Raw genomic sequence first — 23,272 nt, 5'->3', positions numbered from 1 at the left:
GCAATCCAGCAATCACAGTAACATCACAAAACAACACCTCCAGAAAAACAAAACATACATCAAGAGGCATAGCAGGAAACATAACAGTGCAAACACAATGATCTCCCGGAGGGTATCGATTCATTTCTCTCAATGTTTGCGGATGATGCTAAAATTATGAGAAGGATTAAAACAGAAGAGGACTGTTTGAGGATTCAAGAAGACCTAGACAAGCTGAAGGAATGGTCGAACAAATGGTTGTTAGAGTTTAACCCAACCAAATGTAATGTAATGAAGATAAGTGTAGGGAGCAGGAGGCCAGATACAAGGTATCATCTGGGAGAGGAAATTCTTCAGGAGTCAGAGAAGGAAAAAGACTTGGGGGGTTGATATCACGCCAGACCTGTCTCCTGCAGCACATATCAAGCGGATAACATCAGCGGCATATGCCAGGCTGGCCAACATACGAACGGCATTCAGAAACTTGTGTAAAGAATCATTCAGAACTTTGTATACCACATATGTCAGGCCAATCCTGGAGTATGCAGCCCCAGCATGGAGTCCATATCTAGTCAAGGATAAGACTAAACTGGAAAAGGTTCAAAGGTTTGCCACCAGACTAGTACCCGAGCTGAGAGGTATGAGCTACGAGGAGAGACTACGGGAATTAAACCTCACTTCGCTGGAAGACAGAAGAGTTAGGGGAGACATGATCACCACATTCAAGATTCTCAAGGGAATTGATAGGGTAGATAAAGACAGTCTATTTAACACAAGGGGAACACGCACAAGGGGACACAGGTGGAAACTGAGTGCCCAAATGAGCCACAGAGATATTAGAATGAACTTTTTTAGTGTCAGAGTGGTTGACAAATGGAATGCATTAGGGGGTGATGTGGTGGAGGCTGACTCCATACACAGTTTCAAGTGTAGATATGACAGAGCCCGATAGGCTCAGGAATCTGTACACCTGTTGATTGACGGTTGAGAGGCGGGACCAAAGAGCCAGAGCTCAACCCCAGCAAACACAACTAGGTGAGTACAATACTGTCCAAACAAAACATAAAGAACAAACACGTACAACAGGTAAAGCAACATAAAATCAATACATTAATAAAAAAACACACACCAAGCCATCCGCCCCGTAAACAAAAGGCGAGGCCAAAATAAACAATAACAATAAACACGCACACCTGAAAACAAAACAGGCACAAACACAACAACTAGCCTGAAGGACCAAGAATGCATCAACAAAGCACATCACGAAACAAACAAATCAATACACATCCATACAAAGTCACGAAACACCGGCCTGAAGGGCCGACAACAAAAACAAAAGAAAAATACAACAAAACATCACAACACCACACCAAACACACAGCAAGCACACAGACTACGAAAAGATCTCATACTTGTCCGGCCACTCTTCCGCCGGGAAGCGAATACAATACGCCTCCCAAAGTAACATAATGTCCTCCGAAACATGGTCACTATTGAGCATACGAGGATCAGGCATTAACTCTGGCACACCTACAATAAAACACTTAGCCCAACGAATCCAGATGGTAGAAGGGCACCACGGATCAGGACGCACACGGTCAACAATTTCAAAACCAACGGATGGTCAGCATCAATCGCCACTCCGGAGGCCAAGATGAGAGGGAGAGGCACCTTCCCATGAGGCCGGGCAATGGGCAGCACACTGGGAGCCTCCTCAGCTGCCTCACAGGGCCCCTCGTCAACCACCGAACGTTGTACCTGCTGGGACCCCCCACGCTTGGCATCCTTTTTCAGCACCAGCTTGATGCCTCGGCTCGCACCAGGCATCCACACCATCTCGGCTCGCACCAGGCATCCACACTTGATGCCACACCATCCACTCCTGTAGGAGCAACCACCTCCCACTGCGGAGAACCTTCTGCAGGAGAAAGAACAGGAGGTAAAGTAGACGCACAATCATCGTCAACAGCTGACACATGGACATCAGCCACCACCAGCGTCGTAGAGCACGAAGCACCCGGAATCGCCACACCATCTCCCGAAGCTCCACCCGTGTCGTAGTCCTCCATATCAGCCCAAGCAGTAGAAGAGCGCCTAGAACGCTTGGGCACTGGCCGCACATCCTCACAGCCGGAGGCGGACCCAGAACCACGGCCTTCGCGAACCGGGCGAACCAACGCCCGTCGCAGTACAGCAGCAGTCTCAACCACATGGGGAACTGGGCTGCACACAACAGGATGCTCCGCAGCCCCCCCAACACCCAGTACAGCCGTAACACCTGGCGAGGGTGCAGGACCAGGCGCAGCAACAGGAGTCGAGGAAGACGCAGACGCACTCGGCTGAGGGACAACAAGCACCGGGGGCCATGTCGGGTGATGCAGGGGGGGCCGCATCAGCAGCGACTGGGACCTGCTCCACTTCATCCCCGGAATCCACGCCCTGAGGGAGCGGCGGGAAATCCTCCTCCCGGAATAAGTTAACGGGTGCAGCAGGTGTCTCAGAGCACCCGGCAGCCTGATGCCCCAACTGGCCACACCGGAAACAAGTACGGGGCTGCTGGGCATAATACACCCGAACGTAGTAGCCCAGCAGCCGGACAGAAGATGGGATATCCGACCGCAGGCGCATACCTAATGTACGGACGTTCGTCTGCTTCCCAGCATACTTCCCCGATGACAGCTTGTTCACCCGCACACTGATGACTACACCATACCTACCGAAGAAGCACCGGAGAAGGTCTTCAGGGAACTCCAGGGGCGCACCGTGCACACTGACATATGTCAGGGCACCACTTCGGTCCGAGATCGTAACGGAGCCGGCGCCATCTGGCAACTGCAATGAACGCCCTTCGTTCCGCCGGAGGAAGTCCCGATACTCCTCCTTCCCCACGAACTTGGCAATCACCCGGTGGGCCGTAACAAGCTCAACGCCATACACAGCTTCCACCGGGACACGAAGCATGTCGCACATAACTAACTCAATGGCCGGATAACCAGCCTTACACGAGAATTCCAGGCCCACGGAATTTACCTACAAAACAGGAGGAATGGCCAGGCCCCCCATGTCAAAACGGCCACGTCAGCACGCAGCCAGGCAGGCAACAACACTGGACAGGGAGGGTAAGAGACCCCCACACCCCCTGCTGGCGAAAACTGCAACCTCCCCAAACTGCCGGAGTGGTCAGACGACACGTCTTCACCCTACGGCTGCTCAGGTGGAACTCCAATGTGGAAGTTGATCAGAATTACATTTCGCTATTGTAAATGCACATTAATGACACTATGTAAAAGGCACATTGAACACTTTATGTAGGCTATACGTAAATCTATGTATTTATGTATATAGGTTAGCTTAGCATTTTAAAAGCACTTTACAATCGCTTTGTGTGGTTGATAAATAAATTAATCCCTGAACTATATGTTTAACAAATCTCTCGCCCTGTCCATGGAGGACAGAAGAAAATGTATATATGGTGGTTAGCATTGTAAATGTGTGGCCACGTCTGTGGTAGAAAATAATAAAAATAATAAAAAAACGTTTAAGCTCATCTAGATCTCTTTGTACTCTCCCTCAAACGTCCTTGTTTGTAAATCTCAGCAATTATGCATAATCAACAAGTAATGACACTTAAGACTTTCTTCTGTTAATTTGATGAACTATATCAAAATCTGAATGACCCAAATGATCTCGCGGAGTAAACTACTTGCGTTTTTTAATACTTGCAACTGCTCACCGCTGATTTCTCTGCTTTCTGCATTACCCTCTGTTTTCAACCAAATATATGCTCACTCCTCCACACCAGCACTCCTTTGGTTATGAAATCCTGTCTTCAATTTTGGGATGGTTACCTACTAAATGGAACTGTGTTACACATTTGCTGGTTATCAATGAAATAACAGGCAGCAAACCTTTCTTCCCATTGTTTTAAAAGTTTTATGCAAACATTACGCCTACAAGTTAGAAGGGCAATATCTGCAAAACTAAATCCATGTTTATGCTTTGAGTGAAATCTTCGTTTTTTAGGAGTTCCAAGAGACGTTTTCATGCAAGCTTCACTAGTGCCTAACTGAGAATGGTCGAAAAGGAAACTACTATGTAGTTTAGTGGCTCCTGTGTCCTTTCATTCTGGCATATCGGCACTACATTGGCTGTCTTCCATTCCTTTGGCAGCTCCCTCTTTCTTAGTGATGAGTCGAAGAGTTAATGGGAGTCTCAAGTCCGCAACTACATCTTTCAGTCTCCACAAATGTCATTTGTTGCTTACAGTGTGGTGGTGGGTGAGTGTTTGTGTCTCGTGTGCTGCTTACAATAACGTGATAGGTGAATGTTCATGATTCTTATGTGTGTTACAGTAAGGCAGTAGATAAGTGCTTATGGTCTGATTATTATAGTAAAGTTAGATACAATAATTTACAACTTCATCTGAGTCGGTAAACCTCATTAAAAATGTGATTTAATTTGTAATTTTCAATTGAAATACACATCAATTCAGCACTTGCATTATCACAGTAGTGTAAAGTGTGACTAGAACCGTGCGCACCACCTGCCCAGGTGGCTCTATTAGAGTCAGCTGGGCAGGTGGTGCGCAGGTGTCTAGTCACACAGGGTTTTGGGGAGAATTTTCCCGGAAGTTTGGCGCGTGTCGGACGCGTGTGAGCGTCCTGTGTTGGGGTATGTGGTCAGGAATGAGGGGAGATCATGTTGTTGGATGCCAGGTGGTGCGTGTCGTCATAGTCGCAGCGCGTCGCTCTAGTCACAAAGGGTTTGGGTGTGGAATTTCCCGGATGTTATGACGCGTGTCGGAGGAATGTTGTGCGCGCGGTTCTAGTCCTCGGGGGTTATGGTATGTGCTCAGGAAAGATGGGAGTTCATGTTCTTGGGGGTGTAGGAGAGTATGTGGGCTATGTGGTATAGTAAGAAAATACGTGGAAAAGCGTTAGATATGTATGTGTGTTTGTCATAGACTTAATCCTGTGTGCCGATAATAGTTTGATGATCGTGAGTAGAGGTTGAGGGGAACCGGCATAGTGGATATGTTGTTTGGGGTGGAGGGGGAGGGGGGAGGGAGAGGAGAACCCCCATACCTGAGAGGAAAGCCTGGATGTCCATTAGCTTCCCCCTACAGGAAGTCGTAAGTGGGAGAGGAGGGTAAGAGAGAGAGCGCAACACCCTCCTGCGGAAGTGGGCCATTTGCCTTAAAGGGTTTTCAATGTTCATCCCACCACGGTTCCCCATACACTGTGGATTCATTAAGGAGGAGCGAGGTACATACTCCTGCCGACAGACAGACCCACACCTGTCAGCCATCAATCACTTCTCATTTGACCAGGGTTGTTTCATTCCCCTCACACACAAACCCCCCGCCAGTTCCCTGCGAGACTTCATCCGCTACACACTCACCATACAGCTCCATGTCATGGAAAGGCGAAGCTCTACAGCCTGCATGAAATGCGGAGTGTTTTATATTCCATCACCGAATCAACTGTGTCGACTGCAATGCAACTGTGTCGACTGCAATGCGCAAGCTGTGAAAAACCGCCCCTAGGACATTACGACATCAAATGCAGGCGATGTCAGCAGATTTTCTGTGATAACCGTGAGTGTTATTCATATTTAATACTCCACAGTTCATTTTATGGCATCCACAGGTGAAATATCGCGTGTGTAAACTACTATAGTGTGAGAATATTTTCTCATTCGGCTATTACATTCCACACAGTTAAATATCTTCTTTCCAATTTCAGTTTACAAAACCATGAAGTGTCCTTATTGCTCACCTACCCCGCGAGGAGGTCATCGCCGGAATGAAACTTCACATAAACGTAGGTAGCATATAAAATACACTTCTCGTATCTGTATTTCATCCACTTGCAAGCAAACACACATGCATAATAAACATATTTTCCCCATTCACCCGTACTGAATATCATTTGTTCCATTTCAGGTTATAATCCCTACCTCAATCGACGGAGGGAACAGATCGACGTCATCGAGCCTATACCCCATTCCTCACACACTGAGCTAAGGAGAGCACATCTCACTCGCGGACACCCCCCGCCCCTTCATCAAGGTCAGCCACGCCACCAGATGGGGGGCTACGAGACCATATCTCATCCTGTTAACACAATATTACGGATTCATACCCACTCACCAGCCCAACCCCTTCACCATGACATAAGTAATTTAATACTGTCTTATTTCAGTCTATTTCCTAAACATATTAATTCCCACTAGTCTGTTCCCTAACCTCATAATATATATATATATATATATATATATATATATATATATATATATATATATATATATATATATATATATATATATATATATATATATATATGCATTCATTCTTTCTAGAGATATATATGCTTCATTCTTTCTAGAGATAATATGTTTTTCTTTTTTACAGACGACACACCGCTGTGCATAGATCTAGCATCCACCAGCACTGAGAGCAGTGCTGAGAGCAGTGGCTGTGAGAGTGACACAGCAGAGTGGACTTTACCCACATCCGGGTCTCACCCCTCAACTCACGGGGAGGGGAGGGCACGTTCACGCGCTCACTCAACCCCCCGTTCCTCCCCCAGCCCCATACCCCAATCAATCAGCGACAGCAGCAGCAGCAGCAACAGCATCAGCAGCAACAGCAGCAGCAGCAGTGGTAAGAACAGTACCATTAACATCGGCAGCGGCATCACAGACATTGAGAATAGCCATGAGTCAGACGACAGCTCAGCAGACCGTGACCTTGACTCTCAAGCGTCTGTCAATTCTGTCTTGTTAGCACCGTCTGGCGTAATGGCTGACCGTGCACTGTCGCCCATTCATCTCGGAGGGGGATTATCACCACCCCCCACCCCTCCCAGCCCTCTCCCATCACCACCTCTCTCTCCCTCTCCCCCACCTGCCCTAGAAATTCAACCGCAGCTACTGGATCGAATTGATAACTATAACGGCAGTTATGTTCGGCTCTCATTCTCCATACCAGAACATGTTAACACCTCCCCAGGACTCTATCTGAGAACATACAGGGATTTTTTCATTAATGAGATACGCGCCCTCTTCTCTCCACAACACCCATTCCTCCTAATTTACCCAGACATCACTCTAATTGTGAGAAATTTAAATGTACAACAAGACGGGGAGGATAATCTATTGGATCCTATAAATAACGATGGCTTTCCCATACGAGGTGAGGGGCAAAGAATTACTCTAGAGGAAGTAGAAACTCTTATTGATTTTTGGGCTGACGAATTGACCGGGAAAATATCCCAGTACCTGGAAGCGAGGGAGGGGTCCAATGTCTTGGTTGAGCGGCTCACCGGGTTTTACATTAACTGTGGTCGGATTGAACATCCGATAAGATTAGGCTCGCATGTAGACTATCCTGAAGGCTTGCGTGGAAAAAAATTGGTTTTCAATCCAGAGGGAGAGGCTGATATTTGCCTTATGCAGTGTGTTGCAGCTTATAAATGTTTAGCTAAGTGGATGCACCTAGATAATATTCGCGCTAGATCTGTGAATGCTAGTTGGTGTCTCAGACACATTAATTGGCCAGCTGATGTTAATTCTGCAGTAACATTCGAGGATATTCACAAGGTGGAGAAAATGAATAAAGTCAGTATATTCATCTATTCACTAGAAAGAGATGAAAATGCTAGACGACAACAACGACACTACATTACACTAGCTAGGAAAGGAAGAGGTGGGTATACAGACGTCATACCATTGTTGATGTTGGAAGCTCAACACTTAGTATTAATTAAGGATTTTAACCAATATGTACGTAATATGCGAGGACATGGAGATCGCATCCCAAGTCATCAGAGCTTTTGTCATTGTTGTTTGATATCACTCCCAGCAGATAGCATGCAGAGTCATGAAAGTACATGCAAAGTACATCAGACTCTCAAATTCTACCCACCAGAGAGGAAGATTACTTTCCGTAACTATGGACGGGGATATGGTCCTAGTCACATGTGCTTTTATGACTTTGAGTGCATGTTAGACCGCTCGAACCCTAAGGGAATGATAGAAACACGTCACAACGCAGTGGCGTATGCGTACATCATCATTGACAGACAGAAGAATATTGTTGAGAAAGATACTTATTTGGGTAAAGATGCGGCCAATCACTTTATAACCACGCTAGAAGCGTCATGGGCACGAATCAAGAAGGGGTTAGTATCCTATGAACTTCACATGTCTCAGCAACAGGCAATATTTGAGACAAAAACTGCCTGTGAACTCTGTGATGAACCTTTTAACGGAGAAGATGTAATCAAAGTCCGTCATCACGACCACACAGTAAGATTCCACAATTATCAAGCAGCTTACTGTGATAGATGTAATTTGCAATGTATAAATTCATACAAGTTCCTATACACATTTTCACACAACGCTTCCTATGATTTAGGAGTAATCCTAAACGAGATGAGAGATAGACCAGGGAGTGAAATAGATATATTAGCCAAGGATGGATTTAAATTTATGAAAGTTGATGTGAACAACTTAAGATTTTTGGATAGTTTAGCCCTTCTCAACGGCTCGCTAGGAAGAATAGCCAAGGATCACATCGATAGTGGGAAACCTACCACATTCACTTTGGCTATGTTAAAAGGGGTAAATAAAGCGGCCATCCCAAAACTGTTGAAGGGTAAACAATCATTCTGCTATGATTATTTATCCTCTATGTCTGTGTTAGATGAACCACAACTCCCTTCTCGCGATAAGTTTTACAATACACTAAAAGACGAAGAGTTGTCAGAAACAGATTATAAACAAGCCTTAGAAATTTTTGATTTGGCTAAATGTCGCAACATAGGGGAGTATCTGCTCCTTTACCTCAAAGTGGACACAGGATTGCTAGCCGATGTGTTCACAGTCTGGCGAGACACCATGCATGCTCTCTACAAATTAGACATTTCCCACTACATTTCTTTACCCTCATTTGCTTGGGATGCGTTCTTGCTTAAATCGAAAGTTGAGCTTGATGTTGTGTCAGACCCATTGTTATATGATTTACTTCGTCGGAATCTCCGAGGTGGGTTCACCAGTGTGACGAGACAGTACACGAATGTGGAGAACAGGCACACAGGCTTAGATCTAGGGGAAGATAGTAGCTACATCATTTACTTAGATTTTAATAGTCTTTACGGGGCGTGTATGACTGAACTGCTCCCTCGTGGTGGGATTCGGAAACTGACACACAATGAGCGTGACGTGCTGCTAGAGCAAGGTTTGGAGAATATCCCATGTGACGGGTCCAAGGGATATTGGGTGTTGTGTGATACACTGCAGGTCCAACCTGAGGTAGCTAGGTATACAGATGAACTGCCCCTCGTTCTTTCCCATACTTGCATTACCGAGGAACACATTTCACCCTACAGTAAGAATATTCTTACAGAAGAAAGTCGTGGGCTGCCTAAAAACAACACTAAATTAATTGCTTCTCATCTTCCTCAGAAAGACTACCTCGTTAGTCTGGACTTGTTACAGTTGCTCATGCGCATTGGATTAGAAGTATCTAAAGTTCACGACATCAACGAATTCGAGCAGGAGAGTTACCTTAAAGACTTCATTGAAACCAATGTTCGTGAACGTGCCAGTACCAAATGCGCGATAAAAAAAAAGCTTTCAAACTCGTATCAAACTCTATATATGGAAAGAGTCTCACAGATGTATCTAAATATGGGAACAAACACTATTTGGTCACAGATCGTAGTCATTTCCTGAAACATGCTCGAAACCCGTTCTTCAAGCGGAGTCTTTTGTTAAGTAAGGATCGTGTGATATGTACTATCAAGCAGAAGTCTCTCCTAGTCAACACTCCTACGTATCTGGGCTATCATATACTTCAAATTGCTAAGAGGCGACTCTATGAGTTCTGGTATGATGTTGTCAAACCTGCGTATGGGGATAAAGCGAGTCTGTTATATACAGACACAGACTCTTTCATCATTAAACTGGACTGTCAGGATGTGTTTGAAGAGTTGAATAAGTCTTCTCTCTTCGACTGTATGGATTTTAGTAATTTTAATGACACACATCCATCCTACTCTAAAGCACGAGAAGGCGAACTAGGATTGCTCAAGTCTGAAATAGGCTCTAAGATTATTAACCAGTTAATTGCTCTCAGACCTAAAACATATTCGTTCACCACTCATGATGGGGAGCACACTTGTAAGTGTAAGGGCGTACCATACCATCTACAAGAGAAACTCTCACATGACTCATTTCAGCACACTCTTGAAACAAACACTTCAATCAGGTATGTGTCGAGATTTATACGCAACGTGCAAGGAAAGATTTGTACATGTCGCAGTACCTGCAGAGGATTGTCAGCATTTGACGATAAACGCTACATTTTAAGCCCCACACAGTCCCTAGCGTATGGTCATCCTGATATTCCCAATAACAATGATGATGAGATGGATGTAGAAGTGAGAGAGGAGGAGGAGATAAAAGAAGTGTTTATGGAGGAGGAGGAGGAAGTAGAGCAAGCACAGAGACTCTACCCAATATTCCGTCCCTGGAGCAAACGCGATGCTACAGCTCAGAAACTATTCAACCCTCGCTAGATTTTATGTTGTACAATTGTTAGGTAGTATTAAGATGGACGCCCCATATGACTAGAACTTTTATACTAAATGAATAGGATGTTTAATATTATTGTTTGTGAACTGTAAGAACTATGATTAGTTTTAAAATAAGATGTTTAATATTATTGTTTGTGAACTGTAAGAACTATGTTTAGTTTAAAAAATTTTGTTGCTGTACATAAAATATGTGAATAAACACCTGTAAATGACTATGTTTGTATAAATACCACCTCAGTTCCTTAGTTTTTAGCAGTCTTAACGAAGCATTAATCATGGACAGTTCCTATGATATAATCCATGCGGAACATCTAGATATTTTCAGAGAACCATCTCGTGTTATTATTGCTGGTTATTCAAACAGCGGAAAATCCTACTTGTGCAGTAAACTTGTAAGGAAGTATCAACACAAGTTCTCCTCAATAATCATATGCGGAGGAGGTTACTCTGAATTACGATCAGATCCACAAATTAAAGGGAAGCTGATCGAGCATTCAACCATTATTGATCCTGTGGAAGAGCGAGTAGATAATGACTCGCATATCTTAGTAATCTATGATGACCTTTTTACAGAGTCTGCGAATTCAAAAATCGTATCAGACATGTTTACTAGGGGCCGACATTTCATGGTTTCCGTCATATTGATTACTCAAAATATATTTTTTCCTGGTAAATATTCGAGGAATATTAGTTTAAATGCTTCTCATTTCATATTGGTTAAATCACGAGACCTGTCACAAATTGAAACACTCGGACGACAAATATTTGGGAAAGTGGATTCAAAGAAATTTTTAGAGTTATATAAGCAAGTTATTAGCCAACCCTACGGCTATTTGCTTGTAGATCTGGGCTCGAACACTCCATCTACGATAACATTACGCGGTAATATTGTTCACGAACCGCCCTATGAGATAGTTTACCAATGGTGAGCAAGAAAGTTGTACTGGAACGCGTATATAACGACCCCTCATCTAGCGGGGGGCTTGGAGGGGTACAGAGATTGTATAAGGCCGCCAAATTAATTAACTCTAGTATAACTCTAGCCGATGTAAAGGACTATCTGAAAAGCTCTGACTCCTATACGTTGCATTATTTACAACCACATAAATTCCCTCGGCGTCGGGTGTTAAGCCCTAAACCACGACTATTTCAAGCTATAGACTTGGCCGAGATGAGTTTATTGGACAAACATGATGACGGAGTGGAATATTTACTCGTATGTGTAGATATTTTTTCCAGGTACGCCCAAGTAGTACCCCTACGCGCCAAGGATGGGAAAAGCACCAGTAATGCTCTGGCTTTAATTCTAGATTCACCTCATTCTCAGGGAGTGCGCAAAATTAATTCTGATCGAGGTGGAGAATTTTATAACGCCACTATGAAAAAAATGCTGGCAGCAAGGAAAGTACGGTTATATAGTGTATTTTCTCAGGAGACTAAAGCTTCAATCGCTGAGCGGTTCATCCGTACGTTAAAAGGCAAACTTTACAAGTTTATGACGACGCACAACACTTTAAAATACATGCAGGCTCTACCAGATATTGTGAAAACATATAATTTAACCCCACACAGAGGATTGAAGGGGAAGACACCCACGGAGGTACACGCTCTATCCTCGCCCAGCGAACACGCCAAACAATTTGATTTAATGTATAAAAGCCCGAGCAAATCAAAGAGAACTGTCATTCCTCGATTGAGTGTTGGTGATACAGTACGCATCACTCTATCTGATCGCATTTCCAAGTTTAAGAAAGGGTTTAAGCAGCAGAACACCCGAGAGATCTTTACAGTTACACGTATTGATCGGAGACAACACATCCCATTATACTTTCTAAAAGATCTGAATGGGGAAGAAATTGATGGTGGCTTCTATAAACAAGAATTAACACCAACACATTTGCCTCAAACCTTTAATATTGAAAAGGTATTGGGTCAACGCAGTGTCTCTGGCAAACTTCAGTATAAAGTTAGGTACGCAGGTTATGATCGATCATTCGATCAATGGATTGATGCTGCTGAGATATTACATTTATAATGAAGAAGCCCTTAGTTTATAAATACAAGGAATTGATCCAACTATTATCAAAACTTCAGTATTCCTCGAGAAAACAGTTGATTGAAAAATTGAAGAAACCTCATATAAATTGTTTATCAGAAATTTTTAATAACTTTTTAAACAAAAATTGCCCGTGCCTGACAAGGTCGTTAAAAAGTTGAAAAAATATAAATTGCTTATTCGGTCACTAGCCTGTAAGAAACCTTCTGTGTCAACTAAGAAACAGATATTAACCAGCAAACGAGCAGGCAGTATTTTATCCATTATTTTACCGATTGCGGCTAGTTTAATTACACGGTTGTTCAGTAAGTAAAATGAAAGCCTTTTACCTCGTACCGCGTAAAATAGTGGACAACCGGAAAGCTGCACACAGCCCTGCTTACCCCACTGTGAAAGCGGTTGCTCAACATCTTACTGTCAAATCACCTCCTCCTCAGTTGCATACCAACCCTTCCATAAAACATTTAATAGATTTGAAGTTGAAAGTGCGAGATCATGAATATGCAAGATCCATGCTAAACCATTATGATGCTACTGGAATCGTTCGTTGGGATCTGAATGGAAATGTATTGGCTCCAGTATCTGGCATACATATAATTAACGACATTATACATAAAATGACTGTGCTTAAATCTATTTTTTTACCGGATAAACTCCCCATTGCTCAACTGTTTTTCACACTAACATCTACATCGCGAGATTTATTCCGTAATACTACAGCAAGCAGTCAAGTGTATGAGGCTCCATCTGTTAAGAGAAAGGCAACTGCAAAGATTGATCCTCACAGTAAAAGGAAAGCTTCTTGGATCGTATATTAACAGGTGAGTGTATATAAATGTGTATGTAATGTGTAACTAGCTTTACTAGGCAAAAAGCAGTCTAAGGAGACAGAGCGATGGACACTCACGTGATATACGCCACCTGCGTATCAGATACGCATTTATTCCCCAATAACATCCCCGCATCTTTCCAAAATCGATTGTTTAACCAGCTAGAATTAGATTCCAGGAGGAGTTATGAAATGTGTCTACAAAAATTACTCCTCCCCACTTCACATTACGTTATTAAGCGTAATAATCCTGAGGCATATATACGTGTAGGGGTTACGTATGAGAAAGTGGGTGAGGGGAAATACATGCATTCAAAGCATTTATTATCATCTGATGTTTTAGCTGGAACTATAAAAGAAATTAATACCACGATTAATACAGAAATAGAGGCCATATTTTCAAGTAATGCTAAACTGAGTTTTTTAGGAAAGTCATTAAAACAATTTTCAGCTAAATATGGAACGCATTTTATTAAATATGATTCTTCCTCCAATCGAAACAAGTTCACTACTGTGATTAGTGATGAGAATATTAGCTCTGCAACGGGGCATAAAAACATCAGTAGAATTACATTATCATTTGGAACCGCTTTTGGGAAAGTGTTGGGCGTAGTTCCAGAAATAGAATATGACATATTCGCAAAACGTCAGTATACCTCGAGTGTAGTTAACACATGTCTATTCCCGCCAATGCCTAGAGGAGGAGTTGATATTCTGTGTGTTTATTGCGATAAAATCTCTTCTACTAGATATGGGAACCAGTCTGTAAATATTTTGGATGTAATCTCCCTAAATGGAAGTGATAACAGCAACAATAAAAAACTATATGTGCGTCTTAACACCAACATCATAGACAGCGTCAGCATCACTATTAGGGATCAAGATGGTAACCCAATACATTTTGATGAACGTGGGTGCACCATAGCAGTCTTGCATGTACGCCCCGTTGCAGGAGGTATATAACACCAACGCTTTCCCGCCACTCCTCATTCGTCTGAAACAAGCGGAGAAATGCGTGTCCACTTTATTCCCCCCTCTGTTGAGGAATTATACATTCTGTTAACCCCTCCTAGAGGTGGGGGGACTGATGATATACGGATTTTCAACAGCAGTAGACGTTATACGCGTGGAGGAGGAATATTTTCCTTTTTAAGCGGGATAGCGCGTCGAGCAGCGCCCTTTATCATGAGGACTCTGGCCCCGGCTGCGCTTAGCTTGGGGCAGAACGTACTAGACGATATTAATAATGACAAACAAACTTTCAAACAATCTCTTAAGAAACGCGGAATTGAAACATTGAAAGGAGTGGGGAAGCAAATGATAGGTGGAAGAGTGCAGAAAAAGAATAAACAAACAAACAAATTAGTAAACATCAAACGTTTTACTAAAGCGAAATATAATGATGTGCTGTCATAACTTCTTCTCACTCGGTTGGTGTTGTCTAAAGCGCGAACATGGCCGGATATAACGCTCTGGGCCTCCAGGTGCCATTAGAACACTATACAGCTGCTGTTAGTGAAGCCTTTCCTAAAGTATTTTCCCCTCGATTGGTAGAATCAACAATTGCAAGCAGACAAACGGTGGATGTATTACCTGTGAATTCTGGGGTCAATAATAAGTTTACAGACACCTATCTGGAATTCATCATCAAGGGGGTGAATGGTCAACTGGTGGATTTATCATCTATAGCTTTGGAGTTGTCTATTGATCTAACCGAAGAAGATGGAATAACGCCTTTAGGAGACGCTAAAAACGTTTCGTTGGTGAATGGATTATCGCAAACTCTATTCAAATCCGCTATTGTGTATTTAAACGAAACAGTAGTTGAAACCAGCTCATTATTCTCATTCTGGTCATACGTAAAGTTCTTATCTACGATTTCTGGGTGTAAGGCTAACCACTATGATAAACTGTCACAGTTTTTTAACCGCGTCGATCCTGGTAAAATTGAAGCTGGTTATTTCACTAACGCCTCGGCTGGTGAGAAGCAACGGATGACTGATATGAAAACGAGTGGCGTGAATACTTGTTTTAAACTAATGCTGGATGCCACATCAGTTAGTGAATACGTTTTGGATAATGTGGACATCAGGGTGTGGCTCGAACTTCAACCTGATAAGTGGCTTATACTCAGCGATAATGAACACGCTAATTTTAAATACAATATCAAGTCTACACGACTATGGGTGGATCGGGTATTGCCATACCCTGAATGATTAGTAGCTGTTAATAAAGCCATGGTGCAGAACAACTCTCCTATTACGTATACTTTTAATAAAACTTTATACAAAACGTATATATTGGGCACAGGTCAGCGCTCGATAACAATGGACCAACCGTGGGGGACTGTTATACCAGAACATTTATATATGATCATCCTTGATATGGAGGCAGTGTCTGGTGCATATAATCGCAACCCGCTTTATTTGGAAAACTGTGAGCTTAGTAAAGTATTAATATCACAGAATAGCACTAATATTGTCAATATTGGGTGTGACTTCCCTCATAACTGCGCCAAGTTGTATTACACAGCATTACAAGCCTTAGGCTTCGATAAAGACAATATATTATCTTATGACATATGTGAATGGTGGAACCATACTGGCCTTTAATTTACAACCTGAGGATATAGATGACACCATCCCGATTGAAAAAAGTGGTAATCTGCGGATCGCTTTGGAATTTAAACGCGGTGTGGCTAGAAATAAAGTCATTCTAGTTTACGGGTCTACAACAGGTGTGATCAGCATTAACGCGGATCGTCGCGTTATTTGCGATACGCGAGGATAAAATACTAATATGAATTGTTTGGAAATAAATGAGGCTATCAGAAGTAATTTAGGTGATAAGGTAGACTATCTAGGATGTTTCCTAGCTGATGACGTACGGAAAATACTGACAAAAATACATAAAAAAAGACCTGTGGTGTTCATAATCAACACTCTAGAGTCTGGTTCTCGTAATAAAATGGGCCATTGGATAACATTCTATGTAAATAAGGATGAAGGTAGAAGCGAGATAGTTATACTAGACAGCTATGCCAATCCTGCAATAGGATCTTATTCAAGATATTTCGAAGAGTTTATGTCTTACTTCCAAGACTATACCCTATATATTTTGAAGAAAAGGATTCAATCCCTGAATAGTTACTTCTGTGGGAATTACGCCGTTTATTTTGCATATCATTTTTCCAGACTAGGCTTAGAGGCGGCCTTGCTTCACTTTGATGAAGCATTTAAATATGGTCAATTTCGCAAGAATGATGAAAAAGTGTTGAAATTCAATTATGCTCAGATGAAAATGCCTGTGTGTAAGCAAACATTTTGCTTAAACGGTACTGATGCTGAGTGTGAAACGCTGTGTGACGAAGTTGGCTAGGATGATAGTGCGGTGAGTAATACTTTATGTTAGGATTGAATGATGAATATAATTACATCTGTATTTATGTTTACAACATTGACAACAATAACAAAAAAAAAAAAACTTATAACCTTTTCCCCTTTCTACAGATTGACTGATTGACTAGCCTGCCGGGAAGGTTCGATGGAGTGGATGAATGACTCCCAATCTGTCTGTCTACTACCTAAACCCTTTCTACAGATTGGCTGGTTGACTAGCGTGGTGGGAAGATTCGATGGACTGAATGAAAGCCTTTCCCCATCTGTCTGCTAGCTAAACCACCAAGAAGAAGTCTTATTATTATTATTATTATTATCGTTGTAAATCGCTTAAGTGTTTAATAAAAGAAATAAATTTATATCTTATGTGTTTACTTTTCCCTCGTTTATTGCTCTTAAAAAAAAAAAATGCTATTTGGGCAAAGAATGATGATGATGCTGTTGCCATGTTGGTCACGTTACGATATAGCTTACACATATTAACAGAAATAATACTAAAGGCTTTGCACAGAACAGTGGTTGATGGTATGGGGAGAGGAGGGGATAAGGGGTGGGAGTGATTGATGGTTGGCAGGTGAGGGTCTGCTGGTAAGGACCCTGCTGGCGGGAGTATGAACCTCGCCCCTCCTTAACGAATCACAGTGGAGGGAGAGCCATGCTGGGGTGAACATCTCCAGACAACTCTGAAGACATCGAAAAACCATTAAAGCAAATGGACCACATCCGCAAGAGGCTGCTCTCTCTTACCCCCCTCAACACTTACGGCTTCCTGTAGGGGGAAGCTAATGGACGTCAATGTTATCCTCTCAGGTATGGGGGCTCCCCTCTCCCTACACAACATAACCTACATACTCCTCCTCTTCCTCCTCCTCCTCCTCCTCCCTACATGACTGCATATCATCCACTTAGCTTCCAGCCCCTACCCAACATGACTCTCTCAAGCGATGCCTGGCCGGACGCCATGCGTCATAACATCCGAGGAAACCTTTGAGATGATGTACACATGCCCACATACTTATCCTCCCCTCTTACCTACATGACCCACAACATCCCTTACATTTTACCCCTGTGACCCACAATGTCCCCCACGATGCAACCCGTCCCATTCTACGGACTCCCACACCACTTTTGACTATGACTGAGTTCAATCCCTGAGGTTCTCCTCGGGTTTGGGACGGTTCTAGGCGTACATTTCACTACTGATGTAGATCAGGTCTTTCTATGGGCTATAGAAAATAATATAGTGTTTAACGAAGATAAGTTCCAGCTCATGCGCTACGGAAAAAAATAAAATATAAAAACGGAAACCACGTACAAAACTCAGGCAAATCATAACATAGAACGAAAAGGCAATATAAAGGATCTGGGTGTACTCATGTCGGAAGATCTTACCTTTAAAGAACACAATAAAGTAGCCGTCACAACTGAAAGAAAAATTACAGGTTGGATAATAACAACTTTTCACACAAGAGATGCTATACCGATGATGATACTTTTCAAAACGCTTGTTCTCTTTAGAGTGGAGTACTGCTGCACAATGACAGCCCCTTTCAAAGCTGGAGAAATTGCTGACCTGCAGAGCATGCAGAGATCCTTTACTGCTAGAATCCACTCAGTAAAACATCTAAACTATTGGGACCGACTAAAGAGCCTAAATCTGTACTCCCTTGAGCGCAGGCGGGAGAGATACATAATAATTTACACATGGAAAATATTAGAGGGGCTGGTCGCAAACCTGCACACAGAAATAACATCACATGAGACCAGAAGACATGGCAGGATGTGCAGAATACCTCCGTTGAAATGCAGAGGTGCAACAGGTACTCTGAGAGAGAACTCTATCAACATCAGAGGCCCGAGACTGTTCAACACACTTCCGCTACACATCAGGGGCATATCTGGCAATCCCCTCACAGTGTTCAAGAGAGAACTGGATAAGCACCTCCAAAGGATACTTGATCAACCAAGCTGTGATTCATACATCAGGCTACGAGCAGCCGCGTCCAACAGCCTGGTTGATCAGTCCAGCAACCAGGAGGCCTCGTTGACGACCGGGCCGCAGGGACGGTAAGCCCCGGAAGCACCTCAAGGTAACCTCAAGGTAAGGTTCACTCTGTCAGGATTACTATACAACGTGAGTCATTACACAAAACTTTGAGAACCATTACAGCAGTCTACCCCAAAAATAATCACACAACACTTTGAATACGATTAAGTCACCTTAATGTTTAACTCACCGAGGACTGCCTAAGTTGAATAGAGAACGGGGGGGGGGGGGGATGTTCTCACGTTGACAGGCAGAGTTGACACTTTGCAGAGGTGCAAAGTCTGGCCGATCGCCTATCTCGGCTGCTATCATCTGCTCTGCTCTGCTGCGCTGTCTCTCTCCTATTGCTCCCGAAAGTACAGTTCCCTGGGTATTTATTGGAAATCTAGTAGCAAACTCCCCCTACTTGTTTGAAGGACACCCCCGGCTAGCTTCCTGCAATTATGAGCTTAGCAGAAACAAGGTCAACGTAACACGACCTGACCTTGGTCACTTGGTGGTCATTAACACTCTAGAGGTGTGACTTTAAGGCCGACAGAACGACGCCTCTTAAAATCTTCTCTGTGACTCATGTATTTATATGTATATATTAAATACAAAACACATTTACGGTGTTGCATCTCCCCTTCTCCCCGAAATAAAGTTTTTGCAACACTGCTAAAGCAAGTAAGCTGTGTACGACAACTTTATCAACATAAAAATACATCCTAGCTAAACAATTATTCACCTTCCTACTCTAAAAATGAAATATGTAGCAGACGTCCGGAATCTCTGGCTGGTGACATCACTCCTTTGTCCGATAGATAATCTTGTGACACGTTTCCTCAACACAACTGCCTTCGTCGGTTCTCCGTTGTTAGCGTACAACAACGCCGCGGCCAACCAGGAAGCTGTTCTTGCACTGTGCACAGGACTGTGGAATTCGGTTGTCCCAGCTGATCTGTAATTGGCCCTACATCAGTTACCATGAGAGACGTATATTGGGGTTCTTCATAGCTATAGGGACTACAAGTTTCGAAACCTCCATATAGTTGGCACCGTAGAAATCCCATCCTACTTTTGGCTCTCCCTGTTGCTCCAGCACACCTCCTTCAGAGAGCCACTTCTGACAGCCACATCAAGTCCTCACGACGCAGGAAGAATCAATCACCAGAGCGACAAGCTAGCCGGAGCAGTGGCCAGTTAAGGCAAATGATCCTGTCTTGCAAATACGCTCTATGCAATGATGCTGACACCAGCAAGGGACACTAGGTATCGTGTCTTAGCTTGGTCTTATCATCTCCTACTCCTCTTTCTTCTTTATTCTTTCTCCCATGGGTCTTTGACAAACGACCTGGGGTCCACTGGGGTCCGTCCATCCTGGGGTCCACCCTAGGTAGACCAATATTGGTGGGACAAACTGGAGTCGTTGTTGCATCTCTTCCATCTTTACTGGGTCGTCTGCAGAACGACCTAGGGGTCTACTGGGGTCTGTCCGTCCTGGGGTCCATCCTGGGTAGACCAATGTTGACCAACCAAGACGGCTGCATCTTGGGGGTCTCCCAAGGTGGTGGTGGTGATGGAGCCATGTCAGCCAGGTAGAGGGCCGTCGTCGCGGTGGTGGTGAGGAGCTCCCATGAGTTTGGTACAAGGCAGCCGCCTCCCTCTTCTGTATGTGCGCGTCTCTCCTCTGGCTCCAACCTGGGAGGGATCATAATGGCAACAATATCCGTGTTCCAACATGTTGTGTGACCCCTACAATTTGTATAGGGTTCACCCAGTCCAGTCTTAAAGCTCTCCTGGCAACAACTCACAATTTTATTAACTAATACTGGATCTAACTTGGTGGAGCATGAAACAGTACCAGAATAAAGTTGGGACGAGAGAATAAGGTCTTCACAACTTGTCACCTAAAACAATCTTCACAATAAAATATTGATGCCCCTCGAGACATAAAACACTAGCCTGACCTAACTATACCGATCTTAATCTAAATTACTTAACTAGCCATTACTCCCACACTTAACCTACAGCCACGTACGTCACCCAGAATTGCGTTCCTCGCTTCTCCGCGGGTCAACAACTCAAAACTTGCCACCTCTGTAACCAGACTATCTAACGTCAAGCGTCCACAATGTGAAGTCTACTGATATACTAAGCCTCCCCTAGCATGCTGTACAATACCAGTACACCTCGGGATATTGCGCTCAAATGGAGTAAATCATCGATCGCAATAACCTGAGCAGAACCACCACTTAAAAACTACTTAAGAAGTACACCACACCTGTTACTTCACAACTGACCTGGAAACCAGAGGAGGCTGGGTGTCCCCCTGGGACATGCGGGTCACCTGGCACACTCAGCTGACCTACACTACCGCCAACCGCTAAGTTACCAGATCGCCAAAATTTTCCCTAACATAAATCTCATTACACACTGAAATTCTGATGAACTTTCCATGAACTTCAAAAAACTACCAGTCACTAGAACACATCGCCAGGGAATCACTATCTCCTAACCCGAAAAAAATCGCTAAATCGCGAGTATTAAGCATCTGTCAAGATCTCCCTGATAGCGCCTGAGCAGCAAAAGGACACGTGGGACTGAATAATGTTAAACTAACACCATCTTCATTAAACATTGTTCAACACCGCCGCCATCAATGTAACGGGAGGTGGAGGAAATAGCTCTCTGTAGTCCATTATCCCGCCCCTTGTGTTAACTATTCTAGAGTTTCCCCAGAGTCCCTACTGTAACCTCTCTTACTCAACACCTTGTAACCTAGGCATTTGATTACCACAGAGTCACGACCCCAAGGCGTTGTAACATGATCAGCTACCCGCCACTCTAGGGAACTCTAGAACATTGTACTGCCTCGAACGTATAAAAGAAGCGAAAGGAAAGAAATGAATAATGAAGTAATTAGTGAGGGTTTGGGGTGAGGAAGGTAAGAGAGGAGGGAGGATGAGGTGGGAGTGAGGAGTGTCGTCAGGTGACAGGGAAAGTGGGAGAGAGGCGGAGGAAAAGGAGAGGGAGTAGGGAGTGGTAGAGGTAGAAGGGTAGAAAAGTAGAAGTAGAAAGTGCTGCCACTATCCATTCTAGTTAGTACATACAAGACAAGGAATGGAACTAGTCTGTATCAGAAAGTTCTCAAAGATGTTATCAAAAGGTCATTATTAGTAAGCTTCATCTGTATCATAATCTTGTTTCTTGTACCAACTCTAACCAGGTATGGATATGTAATAAGTAAACTCAGAGGCAGTGTCGCCTCAACTCACAAAGTTCTAGGGAACCAAATTAATGACAATGTAAACAATTAAGTTAACCAACATATATTTTAGCAATGATAAGTAGCATCATTCAAGCACTCGAACTGAAGGTTCACTCTGTCAGGATTACTAAACAACGTGAGTCATTACACAAAACTTTGAGAACCATTACAGCTGTCTGCCCCCAAGATAATCAACACAACACTTTGAACACGACTAAGTCACCTTAATGTTCAACTCACCAAGGACTGCCTCGGTTCTAGGAAGTTGAATAGAGATGGGGAGGGGATGGTCTCAAGTTGACAGGCAGAGTCACCCCTGTCCGGCCGACAGCCTATCTCGGCTGCTGTCTTCTGCCCTGCTCTCCTATTGCTCCCGAAAGTACAGTTTCCTGGGTATTTATTTATTTATTTGAAATCTAGTAGCAAATCTCCCCCCCCCCCACACACACACACAAGTAGACAGCCCCAGACCATCTATCAGACCACACCTTAACTAGCGGCTTGTTTGAAGGACACCTCCGGCTAGCCGCCTGCAATTATGAGCTTAGCATAAACAAGGTCATCTTCGCACGACCTGACCTTGGTCATTTTGTGGTCATTAACATTCTAGAGGTGTGACTTTCAGCCCGACAGAATAGAGCAACTCAAAATCTTGTCTGTGACTCATGTGTATCTATGTATATTAAATACAAAACACCTTTATGGTTGTACAGTAGAGCAGCCTATTGACATAGCTCAAGTGCATGGGGGAATTGTGTAAAATCCTGGATCCAAGTATGTTCTGTAGAACTCCTGGTTTCAATTCTTTTGACCATGTAGTAGCTCATTCGATTAAGGCAGCATCTGGGATTCTCTTGGACGTAGGTTCGAATCCTAGTCACGGCACATTGGATTTGCTCATTTGATGCATCACGCTATTATGATTTCTGTGTGTAATGTAGTAAGGGCGAAGAGGTAGAACGGCCTATTGACATAGCTTGAGTGCATGAGGAAATTGTGTAAAACCCTGGTTTGTGTCTCGGAGAGGCTGCAGGATCCAAGTAAGTTCAGTAGAACTTCTGGTTTCAGTTCTTTTGACCATGTCGTAGCTCAGTCGATTAAGACAGCATCTG

This window comes from Procambarus clarkii, chromosome 55 (genome assembly GCF_040958095.1).
Source record: "Procambarus clarkii isolate CNS0578487 chromosome 55, FALCON_Pclarkii_2.0, whole genome shotgun sequence".
Lineage (NCBI taxonomy): Eukaryota > Metazoa > Arthropoda > Malacostraca > Decapoda > Cambaridae > Procambarus > Procambarus clarkii.
This window is presented reverse-complemented; position numbering follows the sequence as displayed.